Source organism: Callorhinus ursinus, unplaced genomic scaffold (assembly GCF_003265705.2).
Source record: "Callorhinus ursinus isolate GAN/ISIS: 27379988/994484 unplaced genomic scaffold, GSC_fseal_2.0 scaffold10, whole genome shotgun sequence".
NCBI lineage: Eukaryota > Metazoa > Chordata > Mammalia > Carnivora > Otariidae > Callorhinus > Callorhinus ursinus.
The window spans coordinates 26661494-26687684 of NW_027397072.1; the positions used below are offsets into that span (position 1 = coordinate 26661494).

The 26191-nt window shown below is 42.9% G+C and overlaps 1 long non-coding RNA gene and 1 pseudogene across 1 annotated transcript; both read right to left on the reverse strand.

Moving 5' to 3' along the window:
- Positions 1-150: 150 nt before the first annotated feature.
- Positions 151-25983, reverse strand: LOC141373488 (uncharacterized). The gene is made up of 3 exons (XR_012379549.1): positions 25748-25983; positions 10317-10451; positions 151-457 (listed from the first exon to the last, which is right to left on the reverse strand). It is a non-coding gene; the product is annotated as an uncharacterized lncRNA (long non-coding RNA).
- Positions 1654-2898, reverse strand: LOC112820925 (Y-box-binding protein 1-like; annotated as a pseudogene).
- Positions 25984-26191: the final 208 nt, after the last annotated feature.

The following is a 26191-nucleotide window of genomic DNA, read 5'->3' on the forward strand; positions in this document are numbered from 1 at the left end:
TTTAAAGAGAAGACCTAAATTATAACAAGAAATTTTATTTTTTAATAACAGACATGAGATAAACTTTTCTTTAGCCTAAAGAATTTAGGCATATTTTAATGTTTAAAATGTTTTTAAAATATTAATTATTTCTTATAAATATAGCTTAGAATAGGATTGATTCAGAAGCCTGGGACTAAAGGCAGGTAAAAATTGAGGTTTTAAAAGGTGTCCAGGGAAGAGTAGGAGACCTGGATTTCGTCTGGTCTCTGGAATTCAGCTGGATAGGGATCAAACTATCTGAACACCTACGAACTCAACAGGAGATCGAAGAAAAGAATAGCAAAAACTCTCTGAACCGAAAAGCGACCACTTTCTGGAAGGTAGGACATGCGGAGAAGTGAATCCGAGGCTATATTCGGGAGGATAGACGGCGGGGGAGGGGGCCTCCGTCGGCCGCTTCTGGCAAGTGATAGAGCTGCGGAGCACAAAATCGGAACTTTTAGAAGTCGGCTCCACTGAGGAAGGTCGCTCCAGTGGCTAAGCAGGGGGTGGAACCCTCACAGGACAGTGTGGTCTCAGGACCCTCAGGGTCACAGAAAGACCGGGGGTGCCTGAGTGTGGCAGAGCTCCCAGGTATTGGGGCGGGGAAGCCGGCTGCAGAGACGGAGCCATGGAGCAGGCTCTCAGCTCGGGGTGGCCATAAACTGTGATCCGCGGCCCAGTCGGGCTACTGCTCCTCCAGCAGGGACCCAACAAGCGGCAGATCAGGGGAGACGCCCCCTCCTCCCCCGGGAGGAGCGGCACGGGAGCGCACCGCAGGGATCTGCTGGGTTTGGAGACTCCACATGGGGTCGGGTGCCAGAGATAGAAACACTCAGTCACAGGCCGGGTGAGCACGGAGTGCGGCCGGAGACCAGGGAGACGGGAGTGACTGCTTTTCTCTGGGGGCGCACTGAGGAGCGGGGCCCTGAGTTCTCAGCTCCTCCGGACAGACTGGGAGGCCACCATTTTCACTCTCATCCTCCAAAGCTGAACCGAGAGCTTGCAGGGAACAAAAGCTCCTGAGAGCAAATCCTAGCAGATTACTTAGCCCGGACGACAAGGGCGGGGCAATTCCGCCTCTGGCAAAGACATTTGGGAACCACGGCAACAGGCCCCTCCCCCAGAAGATCACCACAAACAGCCAGCCAAGACCAAGTTTACCGATCAAGGAGAACGGGAGAACTTCAGAGCTAGGGGAACACCGCACATAGAATTCATGGCTTTTTTACCATGATTCATTAGTTTTTCAAAGTTAATTTTTTTTGACAATTATTTAAGACCTTTATTAACGGGTGCTTGCCGTTTGTTGATTTTTTTGAAAAAATCAAGTTGTAAACTTTTTATTACAAATTAAAAATGAGGTTCTTAAAAATCTCAACTTGACCAGATATGAAACAATTTAAAAACCTTTAAAGGTTTATTGAGAAAAACCAGGTTTTTGTTTTTTTTAAAAAAAACACGTTTGTCATTACCAAAAAGAGGCGTCTTTAGGTAAAAATAATAAAAACCCCATGCTGCATAGATAATGCAGATAGTTCTATTTATCTGGTCAGTGGGCAAAAAGCGAGCACTTAAGGTCTTCAGCTCCAATCTTTTGTTCATTTCTTATTGCTGGAATTTCATCTTCATTTCTTCCTGTTGGATGACTAAACCGGATGATGGTAGAGATGGTAAGCCGGCATTTACTCAGCCCCGCCCTGCTCAGCCTCGGGAGCGGACGAATTCTCAGCTGGTGGATCGGCTGCTTTTGTCTCTTTGCCATCTTGTGGTTTAGGGTTTTCTGGGCGTCTGCGTCGGTCATTGAAGTTGTGGCGGTACCAACGTTGAGGTGGCTGCTGACCTTGGGTCTCATCTCCTTGATTTTCCTTATCTTCCTCATTGCCATCCTCTCTAGGCTGTCTTTGGCGAGGAGGACCCCTACGGAATCGTGGTCTATAACCCCGATACAGGGCGCCTGGGTGGCTCAGTTGGTTGAGCGACTGCCTTTGGCTCAGGTCATGATCCTGGAGTCCCGGGATCAAGTCCCACATCGGACTCCCTGCTCAGCGGGGAGTCTGCTTCTCCCTCTGACCCTGCTCTCTCTCTCTCTCTCAAGTAAATAAATAAAATCTTTAAAAAAAAAAATATATATATATATAACCCCGATACATATTCTGTCTCACCGGCCTACCTTGCTCTCCTGCACCCTGGTTGTCAGCACCCTCCATCACTTCTCCTGCACAGGAGGCTTGGAATACTGTGGTCGACGCCCATAGGGTCTCCGCATGTAGTAAGGTGGGAACCGTCGCCTGCGGTAGGGCCGGCGCTGTTGGGCCTGGCCTTCGGGAGCACTTTCCGATCCCTCGTTCTTTTCCCCACTCACTATTCTGGTAATTCTGCTGGTAATTGCGTGGAGGACCCCTGCGACGTGCATGGCGTCTGTAATGGTTACGGTCAGCTGCATATTTACTGCCTTGCCCTGGAACTCCACCAGGGCCTGCCACATTTGCTGCCTCCGCACCCTTTTCTCCTTCAACAACATCAAACTCCACAGTCTCTCCATCTCCTACACTGCGAAGGTACTTCCTGGGGTTATTCTTCTTTATGGCAGTCTGGTGTACAAATACATCTTCCTTGGTGTCCTTCCTGTTGATGAAACCATATCCGTTTCTTACATTGAACCATTTTACTGTTCCCAAAACCTTCGTTGCGATGACCTTCTCGTCCCCGCCGGCAGGCGCCGCCGATGTGAGGCCGCCCGGGCCGCCTCCCTGCAACGCTGCCCGTGGTGCCGGGCTTGGTGTTGGCAGCGCTGAGGGGGGGGGGGCTGCGGGGGGGGGGGGTGGCGGGCGGCTGCTGGGTCTCGGCCTCGCTGCTCATGGTTGTGGTGATGGTGACTGGGGCCGGCTGCGGCAGCTGCGGCTCCTCCAGGGGTGTGATGGTAACTAGGCCGGGGCGGCGGTGGGGCTGCTCAGGGCTCTCTGGGGTCCGCTCTCCGCTCCCGCTACCGATCGAACTCAAAGTTAATTTTTTTAACTGTTTTTTTTTTTGAATTTTTCTTTTTCCCTTTTTCAACCAACATCTTATCAATTCCTTTTTGAAAAAAATTTTTTTTTATTTTTCATTTTTAGAGTCATATTCTATCTCTTAATAGTAGATATCCTTATTTTTGGCATATATATATAAGTCGTTCACTCTTTAAAATTTTGAGATAACAGTTTCTTCTAACAGATCAAAATATACCCTAAATCACTAGTGTATGGCTTTGTTCTAGTCTCCTGCCTGATCACATTCTCTCTCTTTTCTCTCTTTTTTTTAAATCTTCTTCTTTCTTTTTTCAAACAACTTCTTATCAATTCCTTTTATAAAATCTTTTATAATTTTCATCTTTACAGTCATCTTCCATCCCTTAATTGTATCAACCCTTATTTTGTACATATATGTCTTTCTTTCTTTAAAATTTTAGGAGGCATTTTCTTCTAACAGACCAAAATACACCCAAAATCTAGTGTGTGGCACTGATCTATGCACTAGCCTGATCATATTTGATCATATTCTGTTTTTTTGTTTTGTTTTGTTCTGTTTTTGTTTGTTCTTATCTTTTTCTTTTTTTTTCTCTTTCTTTTTTCTTTCTTTCCCTTACTTTTCCCCTGGTTTCAGGTCTTTTCTGATTTGTTTAGAGTATATTTGCTGGGGACGTTGTTAACCTGTTAGCATTTTGTTCTCTCATTCATCTCTTCTCCTCTGGACAAAATGACAAGATGAAAAAAATCACCTCAGCAAAAAGAACAAGAGGTAGTACCGTCTGCCAAGGACCTACTCAATACGGACATTAGTACGATATCAGACCTAGATTTCAGAATCATGATTTTAAAGATATTAGCTGGGCTTGAAAAAAGCATGGAAGTTATTAGAGACACCCTTCCTGGAGAAATAAAAGAACTAAAATCTAACCAGATTGAAATAAAAAAGGCTATTAATGTGGTGCAATCAAAAAATGGGGGCACTAACTGCTAGGATAAATGAGGCAGAAGAGAGAATAAGCGATATAGAAGACCAAATGATGGAAAATAAAGAAGCTGAGAAAAAGAGAGATAAACAACTACTGGATCACGAGGGCAGAATTCGAGAGATAAACGATATGATAAGATGAAACAACATTAGAATAATTGGGATCCCAGAAGAAGAAGAAAAAGAGACAGGGGCAGAAGGTATATTGGAGCAAATTATAGCAGAGAACTTTCCGAAGGTGGGGAAGGAAACAGGCATCAAAATCCGGAGGCACAGAGAACCCCTCTCAAAATCCATAAAAATAGGTCAACACCCCAACATCTAATAGTAAAACTTACGAGTCTCAGAGACAAAGAGAAAATCTTGAAAGCAGCTTGGGACAAGAGATATGTAACCTATAATGGTAAAAACATTAGATTGGCAACAGACCTATCCACAGAGACCTGGCAGGCCAGAAAGGACTGGCATGATATCTTCAGAGAACTAAACAAGAAAAATATGCAGCCAAGAATACTATATCCAGCTAGGCTGTCATTGAAAATAGAAGGAGAGATAAAAAGCTTCTAGGACAAACAAAATCTAAAGGAATTTTTGCAAACATGAAACCAGCCCTACAAGAAAATATTGAAAGGGGTCCTCTAAGCAAAGAGAGAGCCCAAAAGCAGCATAGACCAGAAAGGAACAGAGACAATGGCACGAAATTCATATCTTTCAATAGTTACCCTGAATGTAAATGGACTAAATGCCCCAATCAAAAGACACAGGCTATCAGATTGGATTAAAAAACAAGACCCATCAATATGCTGTCTGCCAGGGACTCGTTTTAGACCCAAAGACACCCCCACATTGAAAGTGAGGGGGTGGAAAACCATTTACCCTGCTAATGGACACCAAAAGAAAGCTGGGGTGGCAATCCTTATATCAGACAAATTAGATTTTAAAACAAAGACTGTAATAAGAGATGAGGAAGGACACTATATCCTACTTAAACGGTCTATCCAACAAGAAGATCTAACAATTGTGAATATCTATGCCCCTAACATGGGAGCAGCCAATTATAAGCCAATTAAGAACAAAAGCAAAAAAACAGATCAACAACAATACAATAATAGTGGGGGACTTTAACACCCCCCTCACTGAAATGGACAGATCATCTAAGCAAAAGATCAACAAGGAAATAAAGACTTTAAATAACACACTGGACCAAATGGACTTCACAGACATATTCAGAACATTCCGTCCCAAAGCAACAGAATACACATTCTTCTCTAGTGCCCATGGAACATTCTCCAGAATAGATCACATCCTAGGTCACAGATCAGGTCTCAACTGGTACCAAAAGATAGGGATTATTCCCTGCCTATTTTCAGACCACAGTGCTTTGAAACTAGAACTCAATCACAAGAGGAAAGTCGGATGGAACTCAAATACATGGAGGCTAAAGAGCATCCTACTAAAGAATTAATGGGTCAACTAGGAAATTAAAGAAGAATTTTAAAAATTCATGGAAACCAATGAAAATGAAAACACAACTGTTGAAAATCTTTGGGATACAGCAAAGGCAGTCCTAAGAGGAATGTATATAGCAATACAAGCCTTTCTCAAGAAACAAGAAAGGTCTCAAATACACAACCTAACCCTACACCTAAAGGAGCTAGAGAAAAAACAGCAAATAAAGCCTAAACCCAGCAGGAGAAGAGAAATAATAAAGGTCAGAGCAGAAATCAATGAAATAGAAACCAAAAGAACAGTAGAACAGATCAATGAAACTAGGAGCTGGTTCTTTGAAAGAATTAACAAGATTGATAAACTCCTGGCCAGACTTATCAAAAAGAAAAGAGAAATGACCCAAATCAACAAAATCATGAATGAAAGAGGAGAGATCAAAACCAACACCAAAGAAATACAAACAATTATAAGAACATATTCTGAGCAACTCTATGCCAGCAAATTAGATAACCTGGAAGAAATGGATGCATTCCTAGAGACGTATCAACCACCAAAACTGAACCAGGAAGAAATAGAAAACCTGAACAGACCTATAACCACTAAGGAAATTGAAGCAGTCATCAAAAATCTCCCAACAAACAAAAGCCCAGGGCCAGATGACTTCCCAGGGGAATTCTACCAAACATTTAAAGGAGAATTAATACCTATTCTCCTAAAACTGTTCCAAAAAATAGAAATGGAAGGAAAACTTCCAAACTCATTTTATGAGGCCACCATTACCTCGATCCCCAAACCAGACAAAGACCCCATCAAAAAGGAGAATTACAGACCGATATCCTTGATGAACATGGATGCAAAAATTCTCACCAAAATACTAGCCAATAGGATCCAACAGTACATTAAAAGGATTATTCACCACGACCAAGTGGGATTTATCCCTGGGCTGCAAGGTTGGTTCAACATCCGCAAATCAGTCAACATGATATAATACATTAACAAAAGAAAGAACAAAGATCATATGATCCTCTCAATAGATGCAGAAAAAGCATTTGACAAAGTACAGCATCCTTTCTTGATCAAAACTCTTCAGAGTATAGGGATAGAGGGTACATACCTCAATATCATCAAAGCCATCCATGAAAAACCTACAGCGAATATCATTCTCAATGGGGAAAAGCTGAGAACTTTTCCCCTAAGGTCAGGAACGCGGCAGGGATGTCCACTATCACCACTGCTATTCAACATAGTATTAGAAGTCCTAGCCACAGCAATCAGACAACAAAAAGAAATAAAAGGCATCCGAATCAGCAAAGAAGAAGTCAAACTCTCACTCTTTGCAGATGATATGATACTTTATGTGGAAAACCTAAAAGACTCCACCCCAAAACTGCTAGAACTCATACAGGAATTCAGTCAAGTGGCAGGATATAAAATCAATGCACAGAAATCAGTGGCATTCCTATACACCAACAACAAGAAAGAAGAGAGACAAATCAAGGAGTCAATCCCATTTACAATTGCACCCAAAACCATAAGATACCTAGAAATAAATCTAACCAAAGAGGCAAAGGATCTGTACTCAGAAAATTATAAAATACTCATGAAAGAAATTGAGGAAGACACAAAGAAATGGAAAAATGTTCCATGCTCATGGATTGGAAGAACCAACATTGTGAAGACATCAATACTACCTAGAGCAATCTACACATTCAATGCAATCCCCATCAAAATACCATCCACTTTTTTCAAAGAAATGGAACAAATAATCCTAAAATTTGTATGGAACCAGAAGAGACCCCGAATAGCCAGAGGAATGTTGAAAAAGAAAAGCAAAGCTGGCGGCATCACAATTCCGGACTTCCAGCTCAATTACAAAGCTGTCATCATCAAGACAGTATGGTACTGGCACGAAAACAGACACATAGATCAATGGAACAGAATAGAGAGCCCAGAAATGGACCCTCAACTCTATGGTCAACTAATCTTTGACAAAGCAGGAAAGAATGTCCAATGGAAAAAAACAGTCTCTTCAACAAATGGTGTTGGGAAAATTGGACAGCCACATGCAGAAGAATGAAACTGGACCATTTCCTTACACCACACACAAAAATAGACTCAAAATTGTTGAAAGACCTAAACGTGAGACAGGAGTCCATCAAAATCCTAAAGGAGAACACAGGCAGCAACCTCTTTGACCTCAGCCACAGCAACTTCTTCCTAGAAACAACGCCAAAGGCAAGGGAAGCAAGCACAAAAATGAACTATTGGGATTTCATCAAGATAAAAAGCTTTTGCACAGCAAAAGAAACAGTCAACAAAACCAAAAGACAACCGACAGAATGGGAGAAAATATTTGCAAACGACATATCAGATAAAGGGCTTGTAACCAAAATCTATAAAGAACTTATAAAACTCAACACCTAAAGAACAAATAATCCAATCAAGAAATGGGCAGAAGACATGAACAGACATTTTTCCAAAGAAGACATCCAAATGGCCAACAGACACATGAAAAAGTGCTCAACATCGCTCGGCATCAGGGAAATCCAAATCAAAACTTCAATGAGACACCACCTCACACCAGTCAGAATGGCTAAAATTAACAAGTCAGGAAACGACAGATGTTGGTGGGGATGCGGAGAAAGGGGAACCCTCCTACACTGTTGGTGGGAATGCAAGCTGGTGCAACCACTCTGGAAAACAGTATGGAGGTTCCTCAAAAAGTCTAAAATAGAGCTACCATACGATCCAGCAATCGCACCACTGGGTATTTACCCCAAAGATACAAATGTAGGGATCTGAAGGGGTACGTGCACCCCGAAGTTTATAGCAGCAATGTCCACAATAGCCAAACCGTGGAAAGAGCCAAGATGTCCAACGACAGATGAATGGATAAAGAAGAAGTGGTATATATACACAATGGAATATTATGCAGCCATCAAAAGGAATGAGATCTTGCCATTTGCAATGACGTGGATGGAACTGGAGGGGGTTATGCTGAGTGAAATAAGTCAATCAGAGAAAAACTTGTATCATATGACCTCACTGATATGAGGAATTCTTAATCTCAGGAAACAAACTGAGGGTGCTGGAGTGGTGGGGGGCGGGAGGGATGGGGTGGCTGGGTGATAGACATTGGGGAGGGTATGTGCTATGGTGAGCGCTGTGAATTGTGCAAGACTGTTGAATCACAGATCTGTACCTCTGAAACAAATAATGCAATATATGTTAAGGAAAAAAAAGAAGAAGAAGAAGATAGCAGGAGAGGAAGAATGAAGGGGAGTAAATCGGAGGGGGAGACGAATCATGAGAGAGGATGGACTCTGAAAAACAAACTGAGGGTTCTAGAGGGGAGGGGGGTGGGGTGATGGGTTAGCCTGGTGATGGGTATTAAAGAGGGCATGTTCTGCGTGGAGCACTGGGTGTTATGCACAAACAATGAATCATGGAACACTACATCACAAACTAATGATGTAATATATGGTGATTAACATAACAAAAAAATTTTTAAAAAAGTGTCCATAATCTCAGAGTCTTTTCTGCAATTTTGAGTTAGGGAGGTTGATCAAACTTAAGAGAGCCGTCAGAAAGATATGATAGATAATATAAAAATCCCGGACATCAGTAGAAACTGGAATCTAAAAACCAAGAGTTGGATAATAATAGTCCCCAGAACTGAACAGTCAAGATTCATGGAATATATGGAAGGCAAGTATCCCGGCTGCAAATAAATAATAGAGGTAAAAAGGATTACCCAATCAGCAAAGAGAAATACACAGGCTTGTATAGAGAGATGCTCTTCAAAATATTTGACAACCAATCGGGAACAGTGAAAGACTAATCAGAATTGAGGCTGACCATGGCAATGGAACAATGCCTAGAGGACTCTGCTGCACAGAGCATGAACTCTTGAGTGGATGCATTGGAGGGAGGGCCCGGGTCGCCTCCAGGTGGGAGGGGAAGTGTGAGGAAACACTGGCGTGTCCAGCATAGTAGCTGTTTCAGTATTTAAACCACCTGTGTAGCCATGCTGGTAGTCCTGGCTCCCTGAGGTGGTTTCCAGTCTGGAGAACTTGCAGTTCTGGAGATCCAGATAATTTTCTAATCATCTATGCAGGAACTCAGCTTCTAAGATATTAAATGAAAATCCAGTTCTCAGAAACTGAGTGACAACTGTAGAAACTCAGCTCCAGAAGGGAGCTTATGCCTGAGGCTGGAAAACTTGGAACAAAAGTAGGTTAGCACAAGCAGCAAAGCCAGAGGGCTACTGAATTTGGGTTCTGCATGTCTTATTAGCCTGGGGTCAGGTTGGAATCACAGTGAAGGGCAGGCCAGGACCATGGGAGGAGGGGGAGGTAGTAATGAGAATAACCTGGATTAGAACTTGAGGGTCCAGGCACAACATTTCAATGTAGTCTAAAATCTTACTGATTGTATGACCTAGGGTTTAGTGCAGGAAACAGAAACCACTGGACGTATCTTAAGCACAAAGGGATATATTATATAGATTTATGTGCTTAGAAGATCTTGGAAAGGACTGAAGAGCAGTTTCTAGGCTGGGATGTGAGGAATGACTTCTAGAGCAATATAGAAGTGACTCACCAGGGGGCTGCCTTCTGAGGCCACTACTTGGGATGCTGAGTTCAAGACCACAATACCATGGAAGCAGGATCCGTGCATGCAGGGTTCAGGAGTCCAACATGGCTTCTGTTGCCATAGTAAGTGCACTCCAACCCCCAGAAAGCTGTAGAAGGAACACTGAAGGTGCTGCTGTAAAACGATAAAATCTCACATGTCTGTGACCTCACCTGCAGCAGAAAAGTAAGCAGGAAGAACAAGAAAAGAGCTCTCACCTGATTTCTGCCCTTCCAAATCTCACTTGAACGTGTCTAATTGACAGAAGCCAACTCACATCCAGAGTTGGACCTGCGAAGGAGCCAGGATTGCAGGTTTTGGTGTTCTAGCCTCTTCTGTTACAGGAAGGCACCCTAGAGAAGGGTAGAATGCAAGTTGAGTGAGCCAATCTACATTATCCACTAAAATGACACACCCATTTTAAAGTACAAAGAAATACACTGAGTGGGAACAGAAGGGACCCCTCAAGGTATCAGCTAAAGGCAAGATGCTGTGCAGGAGCTCCAAAGTCAAGATTAAACATTTTTCTGTGGTGTTTATAATCACTATGGCCTTGATTTGCTTTCAACAGTTAGTACCTAATGGGTCAATCTTTCAGGAGACTTACTTGACAATTTTATTTTGCAAATGGGTAATGCATCCATATGGTTCAAAATTTGGAAGTTTCACAAAGTTTTGTAGTAACTGCCCTTCAGCTACTCAGTTATTCTCCTTAGAAGTAAACACTCATATCTTTTTGTTTTTAATTATTCTAGTAAAATCTGCTCTGGATTTTTAAATTTTATTTTTTACATTTTTCATTTTAACTTTTTTAAGTAGGCTCCATGCCCAATATGGGACTTAAACTCACGAACCTGGGATCAAGAGTCACATGCTCTACTGACTGAGCCAGCCAGGCAACCCCCAACAACCATATCTTTTTTGCGTGTATTTTATTTTATTCATATATATGTATATATGTGTATCATAGTCTCCTTTCCCCTTTTGCACAATGATGACCTTTATGTGCATTGCTGTGCCCTGAATTTTTTTAAAGATTTTTTTTTTTTTTAATTTGACAGAGACACAGCGAGAGAGGGAAACAAGCAGGGGGAGTGGGAGAGGGAGAAGCAGGCCTCCTGCCGAGCAGGGAGCCTGACATGGGGCTCAATCCCAGGACCCTGGGATCATGACCTGAGCCGAAGGCAGACGCTTAATGACTGAACCACCAGGTGCCCCTGTGTCCTAAATTTTTTTAAATCATTTCCCAGTAGATCTTGGACATTATGCCATATCACCACAAAAAGAACGTCTCCATTCTTATTTATAGATGCTTAGTCTTCTACTATATGATTAAATACCATAATTTATTTAACCAGTTCCCTATTGGTAGATGTTTAGGTTGCTTCTTTTGCCTTGAACAATAATCTTGTACACATGCCATTTCATAAGCCTGCTGGCATAGTCATGGGATATTCCTAGATGTAGAATTGCTGGAATTTTCAGTATTTAAAAAAAGAATATGGACTAGAAATGATGAGGAACATCTGGAGGCATTAAGCTAGTTCTGCAGAGGAAGGTCATTCTAATGTGCTTAGATTGGGGTCACCCTATGGTGAATCCTCTAGGTTTTTTTTTTTTTAATTTTATTTATTTATTTGAGAGAGAGAGTGAGTGAGAGAGAGCACGAGTCGGGGAGATGGAGAAGCAGGTTCCCTTCAGGGTAGGGAGCCCAATGCGGGGCTCAATCCCAGGACCCTGGATCATGACCTGAGCCGAAGGCAGATGCTTAACCAACTGAGCCACCCAGGCATTCCCTCTAGGACGTTAGGACCTTGTGGTTTCACTTGACTGCTTTCCCCTTAATCCTCCAATTTACTATGATCAACTTGTCCTTAAAATTAAGTAAACTTGGGGGCGCTTGGGTGGCTCAATCGTTAAACATCTGCCTTTGGCTCAGGTCATGATTCCCAGGGTCCTGAGATCAAGCCCCTCATCGGGCTCCCTGCTCAGCAGGAAGCCTGCTTCTCCCTCCCCCACTTCCCCAGCTTGTGTTCCCTCTCTCGCTCTGTCTCTCTTTGTCAAATAAATAAATGGAATCTTAAAAAAATTAATTAAATTAAATTAAATTAAGTAAACTTGGGGTGCCTGGGTGGCTCAGTCAGTTAAGTGTCTGCCTTTGGCTCACGTCATGATCCCAGGGTCCTGGGATCGAGCCCCACGTTGGGCTCCCTGCTCAGTGGGGAGACTGCTTCTCCCTCTCCCTCTGCCTGCCACTCCCCCTGCTTGTGCTCTCTCTTTCAAATAAATAAATATTTTAAAAAATTAAGTAAACTTAACTATTGGGTTTTCATTGGGATAAAAAGCTTCTGCACAGTGAAGGAAACAACAAAACTAAAAGGCAGACTACAAAATGGGAGAAGATATTTGCAAATTATATAACTGACAATGGTTAGTATCCAAAATCTATAAAGAACTTACCAAACTCAATACCCCAAAAATAAATCATCCAGTTAAGAAATGGGCAGAAGACATGAATAGACACTTTTCCAAAGAAGACATCCAGATGGCTTATTATCACATGAAAAGATGCTCAACATCACTTACCAGGAGGGAAATACAAATCAAAACCATGATGAGATACCACCTTACACCTGTCAGAATGGCTAAAATTAACAACACAAAAAACAACAGGTGTTGGTGAGGATGTGCAGAAAGGGGATCCCTCTTGTACTGTTGGTGGGAATGCAAACTGGTGCAACCACTCTGGAGAACAGTTTGGAGATTCCTCAAAAAATTAAAAATAGAACTACCCTATGACCCAGCAATTGCACTACTAGGTATTTACCCAAAGGATACAAATATACAGATTTGAGGGGTGCCTGCGTGGCTGGCTAAGTTGGTTAAGTGTCTGACTTTGGCTTGTGTCATGATCTCAGGGTCCTGGGATCAAGCCTCCCATCGGGCTCTGTGCTCAGTGGGGATTCTGCTTGTCCCTCTGCCCCTTCCCCCACTCATGCTCTCTCTCTCTCAAATAAATAAATAAATAATACTTAAAAAATGAAATTCAAAGGGGATACCTGCACCTTGATGTTTATAGCAGTGTTATCAATAATACCCAAACTATGGAGAAAGCCCAAATCCCATTAACTGATGAATGGATAAAGATGTGATATATATACCATGGAATATTACTCAGCCATCAAAAAGAATGAAATCTTGCCGTTTGCAGTGACATGGTTGGAGCTAGAGTGTATTATGCTAAGTGAAATAAGTTAGTCAGAAAAAGACAAATACCATATGATCTTACTCATATGTGGAATTTAAGGAAGAAAACAGATGAACGTATGGGAAGGGGGAAAAGAAAAGGAGAGGTGAAACAAGCCATGAGAGACTCTTAATGATAGAGAACAAACTGAGGGTTGATGGAGGGAGGTGGGTGGGGGATGGGCTAGATGGGGGATGGGTATTAAAGAGGGCACTTTTTGTGATGAGCTCTGGGTGTTGTATGTATGTGATGAATCACTGAATTCTACTCCTGAATCCATTATTGCACCGTATGTTCACTAACTAAAATTTAAATAAAAATAAAATAAAGTAAATTTAATTAAATAAAATTCCTCTTTGCAGGACAATTTACCAATATCTATAAAAATAAATAATACCTGGGCGTGTCTGGGTGACTCAGTTGGTTGGGCATCCAACTCTTGGTTTCAGCTCAGGTAATAATTTTGGGGTCGTGACATTGAGACACATCGTCAGGCTCTGTGCTCAGCATGGAGTCCACTTGAGATTCTTTCCCTCTCCCTCTCCCTCTGCCCCTCCCCCATTCTCTCTCTCTCAAATAAATAAAATCCTTAAAAAAAATAATGTATGTACACTTCACCCAGCAATTCCATTGGAATCACCATAATATCTAGCAATAGGGTCTGTTTAAAAAAAAGCATTATGGTACATACAGTCAATGGTATACTGTTAGTTGTATAAAAGAACAAGCTGTTCATGAACGGATATGGGGAAATCTACTAGAAACATCATTAAGCATGAGAAGCAAGGTGCAGATAACTATGTAGAATATGCTAATTGTGTAATAATAAAGAGAAGGACAATATATACTCATATTTGATTGTAAATGAATGTTTACAATTTCTAGAATGATACTTAGAAAACTAACAATGGTGGTTAACTGTTAGTGGGAGGGAAGGAAAAGCCAGGCAGATGGAAGACAGAAGGATGGGAGACAGGGGTGGAGGGGAAAAGAAGGGACAATTTTTTTAAAGACAAAGTATAAAATAACATAAACTTTTTTTTTAAAGATTTTATTTATTTATTTGAGAGAGAGAGAGAATGAGAGAGAGCACGAGAGGGAAGAGGGTCAGAGGGAGAAGCAAACTCCCTGCTGAGCAGGGAGCCCGATGCGGGACTCGATCCCGGGACTCCAGGATCATGACCTGAGCCAAAGGCAGTCGCTTAACCAACTGAGCCACCCAGGCGCCCTAAAATAACATAAACTTTAAGTAAAATAGTCCAGAAGCATAGTATACTGGGAAACCCCATGTTCCTTTGAAAAGTCTGGAAATTCCTGTGGTACCCATATATTTTCTAGTTGCCTCTGTCTTTAAGTTCTGCTGACTTCTCTTTTTTTTTTCTATTTTACCTGCCACGCAGTGTTGTCCCTTTGCCATCCTGTGTCACAGCTGTGCTGTCATCCTGATTCATTCAATCCCCAAAGCACCACACAAGGCTGCTTGTAGCACATTATGGTCTACAAACAACCTCAACTTTTGGATCTTGTTCTTTTTTTTTTAATTAACATATAATGTATTATTTGTTTCAGAGGTACAGATCTGTGATTCAACAGTCTTACACAATTCACAGGCTCACCATGGCACATACCCTCCCCAGTGTCCATCACCCAGCCACCCCATCCCTCCCACCCCCCAGCACTCCAGCAACCCTCAGTTTGTTTCCTGAGATGAAGAGTCTCTTATGGTTTGTCTCTCTCTCTGGTTTTGTCTTGTTTTATATTTTCCTCTCTTCACCTGTGTGGATCTTGTTCTTAAAATTCCCTCAGTCACTCCCTCTGCATAACGGCCTCTTCACAGAGCTTTGTAGCTGGGTACTTGTCTCCTCTTTGCTCTTCACCCCTACTCTCTAGTGTCCCTCCCCAAATTTCTGTGACTTTCTTAAGGCAAAGCAATTTGGCTCTCTCTTTGCCTCTCAGTCTGAGCTAAAAGGCCTCTCAATCAGCCAACCAAAAGCATGTTGGTGTGTGGTGTGGGTGGTGTGTGTGTGTGTGGGGGGGGTGTTAGATTTTTATTTTGAAATAATTTTAGATTTAACAGTGAGGTTGCAAAAATAATACAGAATGTTCCTGAATGCCTATCACCCAGTTTTCCCTAGTGTTAATACCTTAAATAACAATAGTACATTTACTAATTACTATTACTAATAGTACAAAAACAAGAATTAACATGAGTACAACACTGTAAACTAATGACAGACTTTATTTGGATTTCATCAGATTTTCAATTGACGTCCTTTTTCTGTTCCAGGATCCAATCCCAGATCCCACATTATGTTTAGGTATCATGTCTCCTTAAGTCTTCTTTGACACTTTCTCAGTCGTTCCTTGTCCTCAAGACCTTGAAACTTTTGGCGTGCCTGGGTGGCTCAGTTGGTTAAGCATCTGCCTTCGGCTCAGGTCATGATCCCAGGATCCTGGGATTGAGCCCTGCGTCCAGCAACCTGCTCAGCGGGGAGTCTGCTTTTCCCTCTCCCTCTGCCACTCCCACTGCTTGTGCTCTCCCGCTCTCTCTCTGTCAAATAAAAATCTTAAAAAAAAAAAAAAAGACCTGGAAACTTTTGAAGAGTACTGAAACTTGTGAAGTGTACAGTCCTTTTGTAGCATGACCTCTATTTCAGATCTGGTATTTTTCGCATGATTAGATTGAGGCTATGCATTTTTAGCAAAAAAATTCAAGTGATGTACTTCCTTTGGAGGGTACATAATGTCGATGTACGAGATATTTTCAGAATTACCCATACGTTCGTGAGAAACAAGTTTACTAACTAACCAGGGTATATAGGACCTGGTGCAGTTCATTTTTTCTTTAACTTTATAGTATACAATCAAAATACTGGTTTCCAAAGTTACTTGGATTAATTGTTTTCCACTGCACTCCCTGTAGCCTGCTTATGTTACTGATTCATAATACACTTAGGGTCATTTTTTATAATTTATATTTCATTTTGGGTTTCCTTCACTGGTTGAAAATTTTTTTTAAATTTACATTAAGATGTGTTTTTAGGGGCACTTGGGTGGCTCAGTCAGTTAAGTGTCTGCCTTTGGCTCAGGTCATGATCCTACGGTTCTGGGATTGAGTCCTGCATCGGGCTCCTTGCTCAGCCGGGAGCCTGCTTCTCCCTCTGCCTCTCTCCCTGGTTGTGCTCACTCTCCATCTCTCTGATTAAAAAAAAAAAAAGATGTGTTTTTAAACAAAGTATATTCTCTTTGGGAGAAAGATTCTATAGACAGCTCTCTTACAGCAGAGACCAAGGTATGTTAGGTCCAAGGATGTAATTTGTCCACACAGAGAGTTTTTTGTTGTTGTTGTTGTTGTTGTTTTAACAATTGTGAATTCCTTGCTACCGTTAAAAAGTTGGAAACTTCACACAAAAAGTCCAGACTGACAGCTGTGTTTAAAAGAATCAGGTCTGGGCGCCTGGGTGGCTCAGATGGTTAAACGTCTGCCTTCAGCTCAGGTCATGATCCCAGAGTCCTGGGATCGAGTCCCGCATCGGTCTCCCTGCTCCTTGGGAGCCTGCTTCTCCCTCTGCCTCTCTCTCTCTCTCTCTCTCATGAATAAATAAATAAAATCTTAAAAAAAAAAAGAATCAGGTCTATCTACACTGACCCTGCCTTCCTATAGGGCAAGAGTTCCAACTCAGAAGTCTCTGTAGGACAAGGAGTTTCTCCTAGAGGAGGTTAGGGATTCCTGCAATTGAGAAAGAGTGCTCTGGGGTCAGAGTGAGGGACACCAGGAAAAGGCAGGATTACAACCCAGGTCCACTGCCCTGAGCATCCCTCTCACTATACCACATTCCCTCCAGGCACTAACATCAAATTAATAAAGTTATACCCTTTGGGGGGAAGTTTAGTATGAATAGTGTCTGAAAATACAGGTTATGAAGTCCCTTGGGAGTTCAAAGTTCAAACCATGACTCCCCTACTTAACTAGTATATGATCTTCCGTATGCCTGTAACTCCTTAGGACTTCAGTGGCATCATCCATAAAGCAGTAAGACAATATTTTGCACTTTAGGATTGTTGTACATCATAGTTAAACTAATATTCCTCCCTTAGTCTTCTCAAACTGTATACTGCCCAAATGTTGACTTATGTATTGAAAAGTTCACTGCAGTTGCTACCTTACAGGAGAGACTGCTCTTCAGAAGGGCGGTTCACTATCAGATCAGGGAACACCCAGAATATTGACTATTCTGACACAATGGGGCAGGTTAGAAATGAGAGGAAAGATACCCAAAGAGATAAGGGGTGAGTGTGATGTAAAGAGGACCCTCCACTTGGAGGAGATCACAGCCACAGAAAAATGTTAGGCATCCAGGACAGAGCTTGCTAGCCTAGAGAAGGATCCTGAGATGAACAGCACATCCCTTCCTGACACGTCAGGTGGCTAGACTCTCCCCATATTATTTTTTATTCAGGAAAACTAGAGTGGATCTCTTAAGAGACATGGATCTGCTTTAAACCAGTGAGACTGTGGGCACTTGAGCTGGGGCTTGTGCAGGGTGAAAGTATTGATTCCAGGGCAAGTGGTCAGTAGCTAGCTTGATGTACTCATTCCTCTGACTCGTAAATTCTGCTGGACTAAAACATCACGACAGTTACAGCCTTTACTGTCACATTTTTCCTTCATTCAGCCAACTGTAAGGTCAGGAAATGGGGAGTCTTTTGGCATCTCTCTCTCACTCCAGGATTGTTGAACCAATGATGGATTCTACTTTTTAAAACATCTCACATCAGCCGCAACTATCGGTTTCTTTGCTGCCATGCCAGTTCAGGTCACTATTCACTCTCCAGAATCCTGCTCCAGGTAACGTTGACATTCCTTCTTCCTGGAACCCCTTTCTCTGGTTCTCACCATTCAGATTGTAGTCCTAATGGCATTTCCTGGCCACCTTCTCTTAAGCAGCCCCCTCCTGGTCACCAGATCAGGTTCTCTCTTTTACTTCCTTAATTGTACTTGACAAAATCTAAAGTTATCTTGGTTTTTTTGTTTGTTTATATTACTCTAGTATATACATTCCATGAGAGTATAGAGACTATAATTGTCTTTTTCACTCTGCGCCCCTACAGTGTAGAACAGTGTCTGGCATTTTTGAGTGATTAAATAGATGAATAATCTCCTAATTGGTCTTCCTATTTCTGCCCTTGGAGAGTGAGGAACGTGAGGCACTTGCCTTGGGTGCAAAATTTTAAGAGGGTGCCCAAACCTTAGTATTCAGGGTAAATCATAATTTAATGAAATGTTTTTTTAAAATCAGAATAAATGCAAAAAATGGTGAAAAAAAATCAAAATTTTAACTAAGGGCAGGATCTGCCCTCCCACCATGCTGTTGTACTTTTCTCAAGCTAATCCCCACCCTGGTTCCAATAAAACTTGGTTCACAAAAACAGAGAGGGGGAGTATAGGTCATTGTTTGTAGATTTGCTTTTTTTCAAGTCTTGCTTTAAAATATGATTTATCTGGGGGCGCCTGGGTGGCTCAGTCGTTAAGCATCTGTCTTTGGCTCAGGTCGTGATCCTGGGGTCCTGGGATTGAGCCCGCATCAGGCTCCCTGCTCCGCGGGAAGCCTGCTTCTCCCTCTCCCACTCCCCCTGCTTGTGTTCCCTCTCTCGCTGTGTCTCTCTCTGTCAAATAAATAAATAAAATCTTAAAAAATAAATGATTTGTCTGGCTCACTGAGTGTTTTGGCAGGTCTTTACATTTTGCATGGTAGGTGAGCGCCTTACTGTTTCTCCCTAGTCAGGGCCCTGATTGTGGCTTTTAAATTTTCTCCTCACACAACAGCCAGAGTGGTCTCTTTACAGGCAAATCAGATCATATCATTCCATTGCTAAAGGCTTCCTTTCCACTTAATATAAAGTCCAAAATTGGGGTGCCTGGGTGGCTCAGTCGTTGAGTGTCTGCCTTCGGCTCAGGTCATGGTCCCAGGGTCCTGGGATCGAGCCCCACATCGGGCTCCCTGCTTGGTGGGAAGCCTGCTTCTCCTCTCCCACTCCCCCTGCTTGTGTTCCCTCTCTTGCTGTGTCTCTCTCTGTCAAATAAATAAATAAAATATTAAAAAAAAATAAAGTCCAAAATTCTTAGTGTGGCCTACACCTACCCGTCCGTACAAAGACTGGCCCCTGCCTTGCTCTTAGAACCTCATTCCCATTGCCTTCGGAACTCCAGGGGCACTGGCGGGAATAAGCCAAATGCCCCACCACCTTCATACAGAATAGTCTCTACCCAGAATATTCTCTTTTCCAAGATACTCCTAAATCCTGGCATTTCCTTTCCAGGTTTCAGGTGTTAGCTGGACTTTTTACTTCCGTGGAAAAGCTTGGCTTGACTCTCCAGGCCTGCTACTTTCTCATAGTGCTAGGGTTTCTCCTTCATGCACTTAGCACATTGGCAATCATGCGGTTAGTATGCTGATGATTTGGTTAATGTCGGCCTGCTCACTTGATGGCAAATCCCCAGGAGCAGAGATTATGACTGTCTCTTTGTTGTTTCTGTCATCTTTACTCTATCACATGCCTTGTCTGTAGTATGTGCTTAATAAACACCTAACTCAGTGACTGGGTCATAATAAACTCTCCATAAATGTTTGCAAAGTTATTATTACAAAGGTAACTCAGTGTATGAAAGCAAGAAGGAAAGCAAATGAACTTTCTAGGCACTTTAATGGACTTTCAATTCGTTCCCACTGGTTTATTTATTATTTATTTATTTTAGTCTGTGACTTCTTTGATCTCAGACTGCAATCCTACGCTTAGCCTTTTCATATCTGCAGCTTCCAAGGTGTCTATCCTCACTCCCGAACAGCCTGGTGAATTTTTGTATGATTGCCTGCAAGTGTCAAAGATAAACAGATCAGGAATCCTTTCAATTAATGCCATATTGAGCTTTTCTCCATAAACAATGGCTGCTCACACCAAAAAGGCACTATGATTTCCTTTTCTTTTTTAAGATTTTATTTATTTATTTGAGAGAGAGAGAGAGCACGAGTTGGAGGGAAGGGCAGAGGAAAAAGGAGAAGCAGACTCCCTACTGAGCCTGGGATCATGACCTGAGCAGAAGGCAAACGCTTAACCAACCAACTGAGCCACCCAGGCACCCCTCCCCAAGACTGAATTTTTTTTTTTAAAGATTTTATTTATTTATTTGACAGAGAGACACAGTGAGAGAGGGAACACAAGCAGTGGGAGTGAGAGAGGGAGAAGCAGGCTTCCTGTGGAGCATGGAGCCTGATGTGGGGCTCGATCCCAGGACCCTGGGATCATGACCTGAGCCAAAGGCAGATGCTTAATGACTGAGCCACCCAGACGCCCCCCAAGACTGAATTTTAATGATACACATACTAGCTGTCAATATCAAGCCAGATAGAAGTAATTCATAGATCCGCCTTTCCATTACAAATCATTAGAACTTCATCATTTCCTGCATTGGGATAAACCAAATCTGCATATAAACTTCTGGGCATTAGGGTGATAATTTCTAATTTTTTTTTTTTTTAGTTTAGAGATTCCGTTATTGTCATCAAACTGCTTTTTCCTCTAAATTTATTTTTTTTTAAGATTTTATTTATTTATTTGAGAGATAGCATGAGAGAGAAGAGGATCAGAGGGAGAAGCAGACTCCTTGCTGAGCAGGGAGCCCGATGCGGGACTCGATCCCGGGACTCCAGGATCATGACCTGAGCCGAAGGCAGTCGCTTAACCAACTGAGCCACCCAGGTGCCCTTTCCTCTAAATTTAGATTCCTTTATTACATTAGGCATTTTTTTTTGGAAGATTTTATTCATTTATTTGACAGAGAGAGAGAACACAAGCGGGGGGAGGGGCAGAGGGAGAGGGAGAAGCAGGCTTCCTGCCGAGCACAGAGCCTGACGTGGGGCTCAATCCCAGGACCCTGGGATCACAACCTGGCATCAGGGAAGGAGGTGAGAGGAACAGTTTCTCTTTGTTCTTTTCTTCCATCCCTTTTGTGTCCCTGCTGAGCCTCACTGGCTGAGCCAGGAAGGCCAGCCTGAGAGAAGGTGGACAAGGGTGTGCGGTGGGCCCCTGCCCCTAGCGGGGTCTGTGCTTCTCTGGGTGGGTGGGGTGGGGCAGGGCAGAGCCGGGGGTTAGCACCATTGGATGAAGGGTTTTAGAGTCAGCCCCTGGCTGGGGGCAGGTGGGACACACAACCACAGAGCGCTAGCAGCAGCTGGTGGGAAGCGGTGGGTGGTGGCGCAGGGCCCTGAGCTGGTGAGAGGGCTCCAGGGTGCACCTGCCCATAAAGCGGGGCCAGGGCTGAAGGCAGACGCTCAACTGACTGAGCCACGCAGGTGTCCCAGGCATTTGTTTTATGCAACATTTGTATATGGCTCAATTGTGTGTGTGTGTGTGTGTGTGTGTGTGTGTGTGTGTGTGTGTGTGTTGTGAGTTTTACTAGAGTGTGTTATAAATGTGCCTAAATTCTAGCTCCCATGGCATGACTTCAGCCACCCATTCAGAGTCCCCCTAGTATTTACCAGGGAATCTTTAGAGAGAGTGTTTATTCCGTAAACTCTAGAATCAGTTTTGCCTCTCTCTCTGCTCCTGGGGAGCTGCAGACACAGGCTTCTGCTCAGCCAGTCACCACCTGCAGCTGTGGGCCAGTAGTCCCCTTTGAGGCCTTAGCTTCTACTCTTCTTCCCTAAGACTGGCCCCACCACCAATGGCTGCATAAGGGAAAGAGGGGTGCATCTGAGAAACTGCTCTCTCTCTATGCTTTCTTTTTCTTGCCTTGTTGTAGTGACTTCCATTAAGTTCCAGAACTTCTAGTACTGCGTTGAAACGAGTAGTGAGAGTAGATGTCCTTGGCTTGTCCCTGATTTTAGAGGGAAATCATTCAGTCTTTTACTGTTAAGTATGCTGTTAGCTGTAGGTTTTGGGTTTTTGTTTTGTTTTGGTAGATACATTTTACAAAGTTGAGGAAATTTCCCTTTATTTTTAGTTGGCTGAGAGTTTTGTTTTTTTCTTCGAATAGATGTGGGGTTTTGTCAAATGCTTTTTCCATGTCAGGCCCCCTTTCTGGGTCCACATTTCTGATTCCAACAAATTCCTCTTTCAAAATGATTGTCATTGGGAATTTCTACTTTCTTTAGGCAATCACCATCTATGACCAAAATGGTTTGGGGCTAGAGACCCTCAAAACCCCCTGACTTCAAAATAGACTAGTCATGAAAATCAGTATATTTTCGAAGTTAGAAGTATTCGTTCTCAATTCCACATGCAGAAAGAAATCAACACAGTTGATATTGAACATCGCCAAGTCTGTCCAGTTTCATTTTTATGATAACTTCAGTTTAAGGAAACTTAACCTGGGTCCTGAAACACTTAACTGCAGTTTTTGAGGTCTCAATAAGTGCTCAAACAAAAATACATATTCACAAAAACAAGCAACAAGTTACACTAAAGAGTGCTCTTTGAAACACTTGTTTTACAGGAATCTATGGTCATAGGAGTTTGTGGAATGTTGGTTAAAGAAGGTTAAACAGGATTCTTTATCATAGGAGGTCTCAGAGCTTTTGGTAGCCTAATATGTATTATAAATCTTCCAAAAGGAGAAATATAGGGGGAGTTGTTACCTAAATTTCTTTGATTATGGTAGTGTTTTATTTCAGAACATCTGGGTAGCTTTGGAAAATGCTGGTTTACAGGTGAAAGCAGTCTAGATTCATAGAAAAGGAATATTTTTTTCCTAATCAAAAAAATGTAATACTGGCTAGCTGATAAAACTGTGCCTCAATTCTTTTCAATATTAGTATAACACTGAAGTACACTAACTTTAGTGTTCAGGTTATTAGTTTTCCCTATCAATAAGGGGGGGGCTCGATTTGCATTCAAGGTCTATTCAGGTACCCTTTCAGATTAATGAAAAAGTTTGGCTCAAATGAGTCTTTTTTTTTTTTTAATTTTATTTATTTGACAGAGAGAAACACAGTGAGAGAGGGAACACAAGCTGGGGGAGTGGGAGAGGGAGAAGCAGGCTTCCCGTGGAACAGGGAGCCTGACACGAGGTTCGATCCCAGGACCCTGGGCTCATGACCTGAGCCGATGGCAGACTAGCTTAATGACTGAGCCACCCAGGCGCCCCTCAAATGAGTCTTGATAGAAAACAACTTTAAAATGGCAGTTTTTAGTTTCTGCTTGTGTCCTGAGAGGTAAAACACTTTTAGAATGATACCCCCAATTACATTTAAATTTATTTGCATACTTTATTTATCTCAAGGCACTCAAGTTTTGAACAGGAGGTTAAGTTAGGAGTCTGGGTTCTGGAGTCAAGCTGCCTGAGCTCAAACTCTAGCTTGCTGTTAACCCCTCCTCCTAAGCTGGGGGACCTTGGACAAGACTTCACCTCTGTGTTTTCATTTTTACAGTTTACAAGTACTTTGGTAAGTTTTTTTTTTTTTTTTAAGATTTTATTTATTTATTTGACAGAGAGAGACACAGCGAGAGAGGGAACACAAGCAGGGGGAGTGAGAGAGGGAGAAGCAGGCTTCCCGCCGAGCAAGGAGCCCGATGTGGGGCTCAATCCCAGGACCCTGGGATCATGACCTGAGCCAAAGGCAGACGCTTAACGACTGAGCCACCCAGGCGCCCCAGTACTCTGGTAAGTTTTACAATTTACAAGTCTTATAACAAAACTTAGTAGGGCAAATAATTTTATGATTTCCAATTGACACTTGGTGGAACATTTTGAGAATGTTTAAGTGACTTATCCAGGTTCATAATTAGAACTGAAAAATGAAACTGCAGTGACTCAAAATCAGATATTCATTTAGACTTTAATACTTGGGTATTTTTCCACTTTATTATATGTTGCCACCCAACATCAGATAAAAATGGCATATTTGCCATTCCAAAATGGAATGGCTAGATTATATAAATACAACTTTGCATACAAATAAACAGGTTTAAGATGTAGTTGGGATAATCTATGAAGATTCCTGGAGGAAGTATGCAGGAATGTGGGAAGACAATTAACTTTCATAACTTTTATTGAGCACCTACCATATGTCAGATGCTATTCTACACATTTTACATGACTCTTGATCCTCTCAGCAGCACTTTAGGTTTTAAGGAAGAAGAATTTAGGCTTTCCAAGATAAAGAATGATCCCGGGACGTCTGGGGGGCTCAGTCGGTTAAGCATCTGCCTTCGACTCAGGTCATGATCCCAGTGCCCTGGGATAGAGTCCCCCATCAGGCTCCTTGCTCAGCAGGGAGCCTGCTTCTCCCTCTGCCTGCAGCTCCCCCTGCTTGTACCCTTGCTCACTCTCTCTCGCTCACTCTCTCTCACCCACACTCTCTCTCTAACAAATAAATAAATAAAATCTTTAAAAAAAAAGATAAAGAATGATCCCAAGAACATACAGTTCTGTATCCTGATTGCGGTACAGCAATCTACACATGATAAAATGACAGAATTATACACACAACATTTAAATGTCAAATCCCTGCTTTTGATATTGTATTAAACTTATGTAACATATAACTGTTGGGGAAACTGGGTAAATTGGATCTCTCTGTTCCAACTTTGAGGAATACTGGTCGGGTATTTTATAGAAGTCCCTAAATTTGAGTTTGCCCAGTTTTTTTGTTTTTGTTTTTAAGATTTTATTTATTTATTTATTTGACAGAGAGAGCACAAGCAGGGGTAGCGGCAGGCAGAGGGAGAAGCAGGCTTCCCGCTGAGCAGGGAGCTCAACGATGCCCGGCTTGATCCCAGGACCTCGGGATTGTGACCTGAGCCAAAGGCAGACGCTTAACTGGCTGAGCCACCCAGGGGTCCCAACCCCTGTTTTTTAGGGGTTATGGTTTTTGGGGAGGCAAACCACAGAGGTCTGTATTATATTTTAAAGTGTGAATCTGATGATTATTTTTTTATTTTTTTTAAAGATTTTATTTATTCATTTGACAGAGAGCACAAGCAGGGGGAGCGGCAGGCAGAGAGAGGCAGAAGCTCCCAACTGAGCAAGGAGACTCATGTGGGGCTCCATCCCAGGACCCTGCGATCATGACCTGGGCAGAAGGCAGACGCTTAACGGACTGAGCCACCCAGGCGCCCCTAATAATTATAATAAAATAAAAAGATTAAAAATATGATCATAGCAAATTTACTTGACTACAGTTCTTTCTGGCCCCACAACACCCCCACGCATCTATTAACAATTCACATGAGTTGTTTGGGATGTGGATAAAGACATTCAGCTAAATAATATACTTCCAGCACCTCCAATCTGGCACTTCTGCCCTACAAAAAGATCTGGGAATGGCGGCGTGCAATAGGCACGGGGTACTGCGGTCGTTTGGTTTCTCCCAATCCAGACCAGAGGTTTTTCAGACTGCTTACTTGTAGACTAGAGCCGAGCCCTGGGGTCTTCTTCCGGCCACAACGAAACAGCTACAACAGCGCCTGCAGGGAACCGTCCAGGTGCAACTGGAACGGCAAAAGGCCTCAGCGCATCTCAGACAGCTCCCACCGGCCCGGGTCCCCGCCTAGCGGAAACACACGGAGTCCAACCCCCACCGCCAGGAGCAAGGGAGTGGGGCGGGGCCCAGGCAGTGGCCACTCCCCAGGCTCAAAAAAAAAAACACAAAACCCTGGGACTTTGCGGACGCGGAGCTGGCTGGACCAGGGGCGCGTGGCACGCGCGAGCCCTCCCGCGCATGCTCCAGTCGCCCGCTGCCCGCCCCCTCCCCGGGTCCCGCCTCTTTCGCTCCCACTCCCCCCCCCCGCCAGCCTCCCTCCGAGCTTGGCCCCTCCGGGCGCGCGGCCGACGTCCCGCGTGCGTGC